The following is a 13567-nucleotide window of genomic DNA, read 5'->3' on the forward strand; positions in this document are numbered from 1 at the left end:
CACCGCCTCCCGGCCGCTCCCCGGGCGTCACCGTCGCTCCGCGGCAGCCCCGGCCCGGCCCCGGCCCCGGCCCCGGCCCCGGCTCCAATCCCGTCTTGCAGAGCGGCGCCCACAGCTCCCAGGCCCAACTCTTCCCAGGCTGGGCGCCCCACGCGGAGGCTGGGTCCGAACCTGCGGCGCTGGACGGGGGAGCTCGACCGGGACTGCCCAGCCGGCCTCCCACTCCGTCTCCCTCGCCACAGCCACACCTCCGCTCGGCCTCCAGCAGAACCCGGGTGAAAGAGCCGGGCTGGCTTCCGGAGAAGACCACCGGCAACCAGCAGGAGTCAGATACCCGGCTCCCGGCACTGCCTGCCGCCCGGCCCGGCGCTCGCGCCTCAGGGACGCGTCACTTCCGGTTATGCGCACAAGCCCCGCCGCGGCCCCGCCGGAAGTCTCCGATGGGCTCTCTTCCTGGTCAGAGTTTGTTTCTGTCCAGCCACTAGGTTTGTGATCCGTACGCCCTTCGGACTGTACCTCCCACAGAGGCTTCCGCCTGTCTTTGCGCCCGAATTTTTTTTTTTTTTTTGAGTTGGAGTCTCACTCTGCAATGTGCTCCCGGCCACCGCAACCTCGACCTGCTGGGCTCCAGCGATCCTTCCGCCTCAGCCTTCCAAGTAGCTGGAACTACAGGCGCAGGCTACCACGCCCGGCTAATTTTTTTTTGATTTGTTGTAAAGATGAGGTCTCGTCAAGTTGCCCAGGCGGGTCTCGAACCCGCGGGCTCAGGCACTTCACTCACCTCGGCCTCCCAAAATGCTGGGATTACAGGCTGAGCCACCGAGCCCGGCCTGCGCCCGAATTTCTTATCCACAATGCTCTTTTGTTGCACAAAATATTTTTTCGCCGGAAGCCGGCGGCAGGCTTAGCCCTCTGACCCAGGAAGCAGTTTTCCGCGGAGCGTGCTGGGAACCGGTGAATTTGGCGCAGGCGCAGACCTGCTGGCACCGGTGTGATCCCTGTGCCTCGGCGTGCCCGGGTGCAGGGAACCTTTAATACAGAGACCTGCCAGTGTCCGTCCATATTGTCACAGCCCCTAGAGAAGGGCATGACCAGGGTGCAAGCGCTCCTGCACATTCCTAAAGAATGTTCTGAGAAGTAATAAAAGGTGCGCTTCCCCGTATCTCCTCTGCACTCCCAGTGATTAGCTTCTGGGGATCCTTGACTTCCCTGTAGTCTCCACCCAGTCAGCTGAAAGATGCAGATCCCCATTTACTCCCTTTTTCTGAATGGTTGTACGTTTGAATAATATAGTTTCAATGTAATCGCAAGCCTTGTGATTTGTGTAACTTTTGCATAATGCTTGATGTCTTAGGCCTTGTAAATTCCCTTTACTCTGGCACACGTGATGAACGCTTCTGCCAGGGCCTACTGATAAAAGTTAGCTCTAGGAAGTTTGGACCGAAAAATGTCACTGAAACTCAAGTTCTATACAATGCTCTGCTGGTCACGTGGCTCTCGTATAGGTACTAACAACTCCGGACTTTTAAAAGTGAACTTGTAAAAGCCTGGGAGGGGTGAGCAGAACCATTTTAGAAAGACCTAGAGTCTGGCTCTGCTCCCTGGATTCCAACTCAGAAATAAACTTCTTTCTACTAGTTCCCTGCCCCTTTGATTTATTGGTATCAAGGGGAGCAGCCGCGTGTCACTCAGACTGTAACACGCTGTCCTTCCCCGGGCTCCTACTCAGGGCCTCCTCAGCGGCCTTCACAGCCCTCTGGAGGCATACACAGTTTGAGAAGACGGAAGGAAATGAGGGCCCCCAATCTGAACAGGACAACCGTGAGTTGGTGGCCCAGAACCGAGGCAGGGCAGCTGGGGTAGCTCCGACACAGGTGAGGATTTTTTGCAGACAGGCATAGCTTAGGTCATTGGACTACACCACAGATAGACACCAGAGGCTGACCTAGGAATGTAACTTCTGAAACAGTGACCCAGCCCAGAATGCAGGGGCTGTGGAAACCATAAACAAGGCCAGAGGGGGATTACTGGACACACTGGAGCAGGGTGTTCCCACAGGCAACTGAAACTGTAAAACAATAACTTTTACCATTATTTCAACAATTTCACACAATGCACATAAGCTTAAAAGTCAGCTTAGCCGGGTGCAGTGGCTCACACCTGTAATCCTGGCACTTTGGGAGGTGGAGGTGAGAGGATTGCCTGAACCCACGGGTTCAAGACCAGTCTGGGCAGCTTGGTGAGACTTTATCTCTACAATAAATCAAAAAATAAGCCAGGCACAGGGGTACACACCTGTAGCTCCAGCTACTTGAAAAGCTGTGGTGGAAGGATCATGTGTCAAGACTGTGGTGGCAAAAAAAAAGAGATGCTCCTTCTTTGTCCTGCTTCTCAACTAGCATAAGCAATCACTGTTCTATCCTATTAATGGTTCTTTTTTTTTTTTTTTTTTTTGAGTAGGCATCCTCACTCTGTCCGTCATCCAAGCTGGAGTGCAGTGGCACTCTCGTGACCATCACAGCCTTGACCTGCTGGGTTCAGGCAATCCTTCCACCTCAGCCTTCCAAGTAGCTGGAGCTACAGGCGCATGCCACTACGCCCAGCTAATATTTTGATTCATTGTAGAGGTGAGCTCTCACCAAGTTGCCCAGGCTGGTCTCGAACCCATGGGCTCAGGCAATCCTCTCACCTCAGCCTCCCAAAGTGCTGGGATTATAGGCATGAGCCACCATGCCTAGCCTATTTTGGTTCTTGATGAGGGCTACAAATGCCTGTTTCAATAATTACTCCTTCTCTCGTGTCACCGCTCTCTGAACCCAAGCTTGCCATTTTCTCTTCTGAGTGAGGAGGAAGGCACAGCCTCAGCCCTCGACCTCGTGTGAGCAGGGCGTGCCTCGCTGCCGATTTGCAGAAGCCAGGATTCTGGTCGAGGTTATTCTGGGGCGGGAGTGGCTTAGGCTGAGGGGGTAGTGGGTGTTAGTGCACAGTGTGCATTGCTACCCTGGGCTGGGTGAAGCACAGCTTCTGCTGCTCCTGCCCTCTGGGGATGTTCTGTCCTGCCCCTCTTCTCCATGGTCCATTCCACATAGCGCTGGGCTGGCTCCTGGGGCAATTCAAGACTGTCAGTCTGGACTGGCTCCTGGTCCTTGAAGCGTTTTGTGTTCTGATGGAAAGGCTCCCGGAGAGACTAAAGGGACCTCGGACAGGTGTGGATCCGAGTCATTGACACCTGGAAGTGGGTGCTGGTAGCAATCAAAAGGTGGTATGGATAGGAGTTGCTGAGGGAGCAGGGTAGGAAATAGATTATCAGGAGAAAAAGGTTTCTTTTTTTTTGAGTTGGAGTCTCACTCTGCCACCCAGGCTAGAGGGCAGTGGCATGCTGCTCACAGCCACCATAGCTTCGACCTGCTGGACTCAGGCGATCCTTCCATCTCAGGCTTCCAGGTAGCTGGAAACACAGGCATGCACCACCATGTCCAGCTGGTTTTTTGATTTATTATGGAGACAAGTTCTCGCCATGTTGCTCAGGCTGGTCTCGAACCCCTGAGCTCAGGCAGTCCACTCACCTGGGCCTCCCAAGGTGCTAGGATTACAGGCATGAACCATCGCACCCAGTGAGAGAAAGATTTCAAATGTCCCTTTATGAGGCACCCCTCTAGCCTCACATCAGCCTTGTGTAGTTGATTCACCCTCCTACCCTTGCCTGCACTTTCTCCCAGGTAACAACAGCTCATATTCTGTGCCGTTCTCAGTTTCTTTTCCTTTTTAATTTTTTTAAGTCGGGTCTCACTCCATTCTGAGGGGAGAGAAAGTGTCACTGATGATGACAGACCGGGACAACCAGTAATAAGCAGACCTGATGAAAACGTTGCAAAAATTCATCGAATTGTGCATCAAAATCGTCAGCTGATGCAATAAACATTGATAGAGAAACAGAAAAATCTTAGCATGAGAAAGATGTGTGCAAAAATGGTCCTGCAGGAGCTCTTGCATCATGACAATGCACGGACACACAGCATTGTCTGTGAGGGAGATTTTAGCCAGTAAACAAATAACTGTGCTAGAACACCCTCCCTATGCACCTGATCTGGCCCCCCAATGACTTTTTTCTTTACCTGAAGACAAAGGAAATATTGAAAGGAAGACATTTTGATGATATTCGGGACATTAAGGGTAATACAACGATGACTCTGATGACCATTCCAGAAAAAGAGTTCCAAAATTGCTTTGACGGGTGGACTAGGCACTGGCATTGGTGCAGAGCTTCCTAAGAGGAGTACTTCGAAGGTGACCGTAGTGATATTCAGCAATGAGGTATGCGGTACTTCTTCTAGGATGCAGTCACGAACCTAATTGTCAGAACTTGTAAGGTCCTGCCCCCTAGTCCTTGGTGCTGACTCCCTGAAAACACATTTGGAGACGATGAGGATTAGGCCTCTCATAGACACAGCCCATGTGTAACCTGGGGTGGAGCCTAACAGGATGTAGAAATTGTTTTGGCAACAAGCACCCTCTTGACCAGCAATTACACCTCAAAGGTTTTATCCTATGAAAATTTCTGCTCAGTTAGGCACAGGGCTATGTCTAGGTCCACAGAACTCTATCTCCAACTCTACCATTTCCTTTTCCCCACCACCACCATCACCATCAGCATCACCTCTACCTTTATCTCCATCATCTGTTACTATCTCTTTCTCCTTTCCAGTCTCTCTATTTCGTCTCTGTCATTGCTCTCTCTCCTTATCATTCTATTCCCCTCCTCTGATTTCTCTTTCTGTAAATCTGTATCTCTGTTCTAGCAGAATTATCAATAAGCAGAAAACTGGAAACAACATAAATATAAAGCAATATGGAGCTGATTTAAGTTCTGATGTGTTTAATATGGGGTTGACTTAAGTTCTGATCTATGTATACAATAAAATAACCCTATGTTCAACAAATATTTGAGCACCTGTCTCTGCCAGGCACCATGATTCCAAAGGCAAACAAATACTACATAATGATTAAAATGACGCCAAAACTTCTAAGGTGGTGAACAGAAGTTAAACATTTACCTTCTTTTCTCCCCTGCCAAATCCCGCTGAAATAACATTGGCAAGGTATGAAAGGAAACAAATCCATAACACAACTTAGAATGGATAGAGAGGTGAGAGGGGCTACTGTAATTATGCTCCCTTTTTTTTTTTTAGTTGGAGTCTCACTCCTCCTCCAGGCTGGAGGGCAGTGGCATGCTCACGGACACTGCAGCCTCGACCTGCTGGGCTCAAGAGATCCTTCTGCCTCAGCCTTCCAAGTAGCTGGAACTACAGGCAAGTGCCACCATTCCTGGCTAATTTTTTTGACTTATTGTAGAGATGAGGGCTCGCCAAGTTGCCCAGGCGGGTCTCGAACCCCTGGGCTCAGACAACCCTCTCGCCTCGGCCTCCCAAAGTGCCAGGATTACAGCCTTGAGCCACCGTACCCGGCTCAGTTGTATTCCTAATAGCAAGTATGTGGAGCAGCTGAGACTCTCGTACTCTGCTGGTGGAAACGCGAAATGGTAAACCATTTTGTTTGGCAGCTTCTCAAAATAGTGAAACATAACCTTACCATATAACCCGGAAATTCCACTCCACACAAAGACTTATAGGTAAATTTTATAATCACTTTATTCATAATAGCCCCAAATTGGAAATAGCCCAAATGTTCAATGGAATCTACTCAACAAGAGAAAGAAATAGGCCAGACTCAGTGGCTCAGCCTGTAATCTCGCACTTTAGGAGGCCGAGGTGAGAGGATTGCCTGAGCCTGCGGGTTCGAGACCAACCCGGGCAATTTGGCAAGACCTTGTCTATACAATAAATAAAAAAAATTAGCCAGGTGTGGTAGCATGCACCTGTAGTTCCAGCTATTTGCAAGGCTGAGACAGAAGGATCTCCAGAGCCCAGCAGATCGACACAGGGGTGGCCATGAGCATACCACTGCACTCCAGCCTGAGTAATGAAGTGACACCCCAACTCAAAAAAACAAAAAGAAAAAAGAAAAAGAAATAAACCACTGATGCATGACATTGCATGGATGAATCTAAAAAGTACTAAAGTAAGTTAAAGAAGCCAGACACAAAAGACTACAAACTATATGAGTGGTTTTTTTAGGAAATTTCATAAGAGGCAAATCTACAGGGATGGAACGTAGTCCACTGGTTTTCAGGGCCATCATTGTAGAGAGAAGGATGAGTGCAGCGGGACATGAAGGAACTTTTCAGAAGGATTAAAATGTCTAGTATCTGCCTGGTGTGGTGGCTCATTCCTGTAATCCCGTGCCTTTGGGAGGCTGAGGTGAGTGGATTGCCTGAGCCTGAGGGTTCGAGACCCCCCTGGGCAGCGAGACCTCATCTCTACAATCAATCAAAAAATCAGCCGGGCGTGGTAGCGCATGCCTGTAATTCCGGCTACTTGGAAGGCTGAGGCGGAGGGATTGCCGGAGCCCAGCAGGTTGAGGCTGCGGTGGCCGGGAGCGGCCACTGCACTCCAGTTTGGGTGACAGAGTGAGACTCCAATTCAGAAAAAAAAAAAAAAAAAAAAAAGTCTAGTATCTGCCTGGTGTAGTGGCTCATGCCTGTAATCCCAGCACTTTGGGAGACAAAGGCGAGAGGATTGCCTGAGTCCACGGGTTTGAGACCAGCTTGGGCAACTTGGCGAGACCTCATCTCTATAATAAATCAAAAAACTAGCCAGGCATGCTATTGCATGCCTGTAGTCCCAGCTACTTGAGAAGCTGAGGCACAAGGATTGCCTGAGCCCAGCCGGTCGAGGCTGTAATGGCCATGAGCATGCCACTGCACTCCAGTCTGGGTGACAGAGTGAGACCCTGACTCAAAATAATAATCATAATAAAATAAAATGTCTTATATCTCTTTCCGCCATCTCTTTGTGCACTTAAGAGCATCAACAATGCTGAAAACAGAGGCAAACGCAGGGTTCTTTTTTTTTTTTGAGTTGGAGTCTCACTCTGTCACCCAGGTTGGAGTGCAGTGGCAGACTCACGGTCACCACAGCCTCGACCTACTGGGTTTAGGCGACTCTTTTACCTCAGCCTTCCAAGTACCTGGAACTACAGGTGTGCACCACCATACCTGGCTTATTTTTTGATTATTGTAGAGATGAGGTCTCACCATGTTGCCCAGGCTGGTCTTGAACCCGTGGGTTCAGGCAATCCTCTTACCTCACCACCCAAATTGCTGGGATTATAGGCGTGAGCCACCACCCCTGGCCAAAGGTAGGGTCCTCATCAGGCTGTGTTAACTGTGATGATGAAGCATGGTTACATTGGCGGTTTTGAAATCATTGATGATTGATCACAGAGCTGGAAGAATTGTTGTGAATCTCACAGGCAGATTAAACAAGTGTGGTGTGATCAGCCCCGGATTTAATGTGCAACTCAGAGATCTAGAAAAATGACAGAATAATCTACTTCCATCCCGCCAGTTTGGTTTTATTATACTGACAACTTCAACTGGCATCACGGGCCACAAAGAAGCAAGAAGGAAACACAGAGGAGGGTAAATTCCGGGATTCTTTTTCTAGGGATATAATGCATATGTACAAATAAAAAGCCTCAATGGACAAAAAAAATGTCTTACGTCTTTTTTTTTTTTACCCACCCATGCAGTAAAACAAACTTCACATGGATGAAATGCAGAATTATCTAAAATCTGGAATACTCAAAAACATGAATGTTTATCTCATCACTATGTAATATGGACATGATAAGGACAAAACAAACACCCAAATACTTTCATTTTTCCTATATGAAAATTAAGTAGGACCGTACACGGTGGCTCAAGCTGGTAATCCTAGTCCTTTGGGAGACCAAGGTGAGAGGATTGCCTGAGTCCAGGGGTTCGAGAGCAGCCTGGGCAATTGGTGAGACCTCATCTCTACGATAAATCAAAAAATTAGCTGGAGGTGGTGGTGCGTGTTTGTAGCTCCAGCTACTTGGAAGGTTGAGGCAGAAGGATCCCCTGAGTCCAGCAGGTCAAGGCTGCAGTGGCCATGAGCATGCCACTGCACTTCAGCTTTGGCAACAGAGTGAGACTCTGACTCAAAAAAAAAAAAATATATATATATATACATATACACACCTTTGAAAGCTGCCTGTAATGATGGTGACTCACTGACCCCCCTTATTTTTCTTATTTATTTTTTGAGTTGAAGTCTCACTCTGTTGCCCAGGCTGGAGTGCAGTGGCATTCTCAAAGCTACCGCAGCCTCAACCTGTTGGGCTCAGGCGATCCTTCTGCCTCAGCCTGCCAAGTAGCTGGGATCACAGGTGTGTGCTACCATACCCAGTTAATTTTTTGATTTATTGTAGAGATGAGGTCTCACTATGTTGCTCAGGCAATTCTCTTACCTCTGCCTCCCAAAGTACTGGGATTACAGACGTGAGCCACAGTACCCAGTCCTCCTTTTTTTTCAACCTGCAGGGAATGTACAAGTACTGTCGGGTCATTAGACACATGATCAGGACCAGGAGGGGCCCAGTGAGTGCGGGGTGGGATCCTGTCCTATAACTATTGGGCCAAATAAGGAGAAGCAGAATCTGAAATGGAGGAAGCCCTGACAACTCCAGACTCCAGAGCCCTTTGCCAAGATAGACAGAAAGAGCAGCGGCAGAGGTGAGACTACTGGAGAGTGGAAAACAGCCTTGGACATTGGAATCCTTGGAAACTGGGATCCCAGAGTTTCCTTCTGTACTCAGTGTCCATAGCCCTCTCCAAGTGTGGATAAAGTTTGACAGAAATACACTAGGGGCCATTGCCCGACCATCGGTGCCATTGCCTTGCTAGACTCTGGTGTGGCCACGTGCTCTTTGAGCTATGGCTGTCACCATGCTTCCTGGCTTTGGCCCCCTTCCCTACCTTGGTGAGGTGAATCTCCTCTTTCGTTCACCTCCCCCTCTCTTATTTACTTTCTAAATAAACTATATTTTCTAATCTGAAAAAAAAAAAAAGAAAAAAATATACAAGGAGCTCCATATACACCAAAGTTTCTCACTCAGGAGCTCATTCTATTCTTGGAGGATCATCATGGTCAGGTGCATGGGGCTATCTTTAAACTGCCTATGCAGGCCAAATCATGGTAGAATTCAAATGAACATCCATCTTGATTGCACATCAAGAAAGCACAGGGGACTTTCTGAAGCTGGATCTGTCATGGAACCTGGAGTATCCTTGGCAAATTTCACAGAACCTTTAATGCTTCCCTGACTCCAAAGCATGAGCAAGGACTGCTGTGCTTGTTTCCTGTCCCCCAGGTGGGGACAGGAAGTTGAAATACGTACAGACATTGAACGTAGTTCGCTCTGCAGAAAGAAGAGCTGCAGAGGAAAATTCTACTGCACAAATTTCCCAGGAGACTTCAACTGAAGCATCAGCAAAACTGAAGGGTAATGAAAGAATCTAGTGACTCTGAAGGTGCTTTTCCTTGGTTTCCTGCTCAGTTGCTCTTCATGGGTCTCTGGTTTGCTTTCCTTCTATGGGAATTATCTTTTTTTTTTTTTTTTGAGTTGGAGTCTCCCTCGGTTGCCCAGACTGGAGTGCAGTGGCCGCTCCCAGCCACCGCAGCCTCAACCTGCTGGGCTCCGGCGATCCTTCCGCCTCAGCCTTCCGAGTAGCTGGAATTACAGGCATGCGCCACCACACCCAGCTGATTTTTTGATTTATTGTAGAGATGAGGTCTCACTGCCCAGGCGGGTCTCGAACCCGCGGGCTCAGGCAATCCACTCACCTCAGCCTCCCAAAGGCACAGGATTACAGGCTGAGCCACCGAGCCCGGCGGGAATTATCTTAAAAACCCAGGATGATCAAAAGGATCCTAATATATATGAACATTTCTTTCTTTTTTTCTTTTATCATTATTTGCAGGTCCACCACCAGCATGCTAATATGGGCATTTCTGTGGACATGTTCAAGTAGTATCATGAGATGTGCTCTGGGAGGTAGGCGCATGTATGTGAGAACATGATCTTTCAACTCTTTTTTTGGCCAGAGTCTCACTCTGTCACCCAAGATGGAGGGTAGTGGCATGACCATGACTCGCTGCAGCCTCAACCTCCTAGACTCAGGTGATCCTTCCACGTCAGCCTTCTGAGTGGCTGAGACCTCAGGTGTATGCCACCATGGCTGGCTAGGTTTTTTATAGAGACCAGGTCTTGTTAAGTTGCCCAGGCTTGTCTCAAACTCCTGTGCTCAAAAGCCTCCTGCCTCAGACTTCCAAATTGCTGGGATTATAGATATGAGCCATTGTGCCCAGCTTCAACTCTTTTTTTTTTTTTTGAGTTGGAGTCTCACTCTGTCACCCAGACTGGAGTGCAGTGGCTGCTCCCAGCCACCGCAACCTCGACCTGCTGGGCTCCGGCGATCCTTCCGCCTCAGCCTTCCAAGTAGCTGGAACTACAGGCGCGGGCTACCATGCCCGAGTAATTTTTAAAAAATTTATTGTCCAAATGAGGTCTCGCCAAGTTGCCCAGGCGGGTCGCGAACCCGCAGGCTCAGGCAATCCACTCACCTCAGCCTCCCAAGTCGTGGGATTACAGGCTGAGCCACCGAGCCCGGCTCAGCTTCAACTCTTAAAACATATTCTTAATTGTTCTTTAAAAGGTCATTGGGCATTATCCTCCCTACACACAAGTATAAGACAGTGTGTTTTAAAAATTCATTTCTATTTTTAAATTTCTTTTTTTTTAAGTATGGAATGCATACTTAATGCATTTTTTTAGATACTGGGTCTCATTTTGTTGTCCAGGCTAGAGTGCAATGGTGTGATCATAGCTCGCTGAACTCTCCTGGGCTCAAAGGGTCCTCCTACCACCTCCCAAGTAGCTAACGTTACAGGCTGTACCACCATGCCTGGTTAAAAAAATTGTAGAGATGAGGTATATTGGGTAGATGGGTCTTGAACTGGCCATAAGCAATCCTCCTACTTTGGACTCTCAAAGTTCTAGGACTACAGATTTGAGCTACCATGCTCACTAGTGTGTTTTTAATAATGACAAAAAGAGGTAGAATTAGGAAGCATTTAATTTTCCAAACTGATAGTCACACAACACACACATACATTATCATTCATTGTTCTCTTACCACCATTGAGGCTAGATACCTCTTTATGTGGGAAATGACCATTTGTATTTCTTTTACTATAAAATGTTTTCATACATCCTGTGTCCTTTTTTTTTTTAACATTGAGGTTGTGTTTTTACACTTTCTTTTATTTTCTTTGTTTTTTTTTGAGTAGGAGTCTCACTCTGTCACCCAGGTTGGAGTGCAGTGGCATGCTCACGGCCACCGCAGCCTCGGCCCACTGGGCTCAGGCGATCCTTCCACCTCAACTTTTCAAACAGCTGGAACTACAAGTGTGGGCCATGATGCTTGGCTAATTTTTTTTTTTTTTTTGAGTTGGAGTCTCACTCTGTCGCCCATACTGGAGTGCAGTGGCCGCTCCCAGCCACCGCAGCCTGGGCCTGCTCACTCTGGCGATTCTTCCGCCTCAGCCTTCCAAGTAACTGGAACTACAGGCACGCGCTACCACGCCCAGCTAATTTTTTATTTATTGAAGAGATGAGGTCTCGCCAAGTTGCCCAGGCGGGTCTCGAAACCACTGGCTCAGGCAATCCACTCACCTCAGCCTCCCAAAGGTACGGGATTACAGGCTGAGCCACCGAGCCTGACTTTCGGCTAATTTTTAAATTTATTGTAGAGACGAGGTCTCGCTAAGTTGCCCTGGCTGGTCTCAAACCCCTGGACTCAGGCAATTCTCTCGCCTTGATCTCCCAAAGTGCTGGGATTACAGCTGTGAGCCACCATGCTGGCGTGTTTTTACACATTCTTGTCAGGAGTTTCTAACATGTTGTATTTGAATGCCGTCTCACTCACTTCATCCTAGCAGGCTGATGCCCATCTACACATCCAAAAATCGATCTTCCCTGGATCTGTTCTCACAAGTGAACCAGCTGTCAAGAAACCTGACATGTGATTCTTTCACCTGGCAGAGCCTCGCTTCAAGACAGGACCTGGTCTCCCTGCCACCTTATGGACAGTTAAAGGATGGGAGGTGGGTTTATTGATGGGCTCCATGTGGCACCCAGACCCTTTGGCCAGGACTCAGAACTCACTTCCAAAGAGACAGCCAGCAAGCCTGAAGTTTGCTCTTATGATTTTCCCCAGCTTTCCACTAAGTCCCTTGTCCTGACCACTTCAACCTCTGGTTCAAGGTCGTGCTCAGGTGAATGCAAACCCAGATCTCTGGCTGCCAAGCATGTATGTGGCCAAAGTAAGCATTCAGGGACCAGGCAAAAAGTCTTCCCAGGGTCCCACGTAGACTTTCCAGAATTTCTCACCTCTCAGACCTCACCCTCATAGAGAGTCAGAGACGAAATATGGGTCTCATCCAGACGCTCTAGCCTCCTCCCTACTGAAAATGGACTTGGACTCAGACAGGCCGCCCAAGTGACCACAAGGAGACCAGCCCACATGCTGAGCATTACCCACCTGCTTCTTCAAAACAGACCTCACTCGAGTTGCATCGAAGCCCACATTGCTTCCCAACCTCCATCTTCCGGACGTATTTCAGGATAGCTCCCAGGATTGTCTTGAGATGGGACAAGAGGTGATGGAGCTCCAGGTTCAGAAGGCTGCCTCACCCCACGCCCCCAATAAATCTATTCCTATTCCTATTGGTCAGAGCCCTCACACCTGAGGGGCTTATCCCAGTGAGTATCCCCAGGAGGACCTTCTGGTCTCCTCTGCTGAGGAGAGCGCTCAGAAATGAGACCCTTTACAGTAGAGAATACTGTCTCTACTCTCATATAACTTGGCTGATTGATGAACTAACATGCTGAGGAAGAAAAAGACACAGGAACAGCCAGGCTGTGTCTGGTGAATTTATGTTCCCCCAGCTGTGGTGCCTGTTCAAATGGTGGAACCCCAGATGATTTTGGGTGGTAAACACACATGCGCTGCCCAATGAGGATATGTAAATTTAAGTTGACTTTATATGGATCTTAGCATAATATCATATAAAATTTTAGTTAGTTTTATAAGAAACTGAGGTACATTTTGTAAGGGCATTAAAATATGAATTTAGGCCTGGCGCAGTGGCTCAGGCCTGTAATCCCAGCACTTTGGGAGGTCAAGGCAAGAGCCCAGGGTTTGAGACCAGCCTGGGCAACTTGGCCAGGCCTTGTCTCTACAATAAATAAAAAAATTAGCCAGGCATGGTAGCACGCACCTGTAGTTCCAGTTACTTGAAAGGCTGAGGTGGAGCCGGGCTCGGTGGCTCAGCCTGTAATCCCACGCTTTGGGAGGTTGAGGTGAGCGGATTGCCCGAGCCCGCGGGTTCGAGACCCGCCTGGGGCAACTTGGCGAGATCTCATCTCTACAATAAATCAAAAATTAGCTGGGCATGGTAGCATACGCCTGTAGTTCTAGCTACTTGGAAGGCTGAGGCGGAAGGATCGCTGGAGCCCAATAGGCTGGGAGCAGCCACTGCACTCCAGGCTGGGTGACAGAGTGAGACTCCAACTCAAAAAA

Source organism: Carlito syrichta, unplaced genomic scaffold, assembly GCF_000164805.1.
Source record: "Carlito syrichta isolate Samal-C Ts95f unplaced genomic scaffold, Tarsius_syrichta-2.0.1 Scaffold126787, whole genome shotgun sequence".
NCBI classification, from domain to species: domain Eukaryota; kingdom Metazoa; phylum Chordata; class Mammalia; order Primates; family Tarsiidae; genus Carlito; species Carlito syrichta.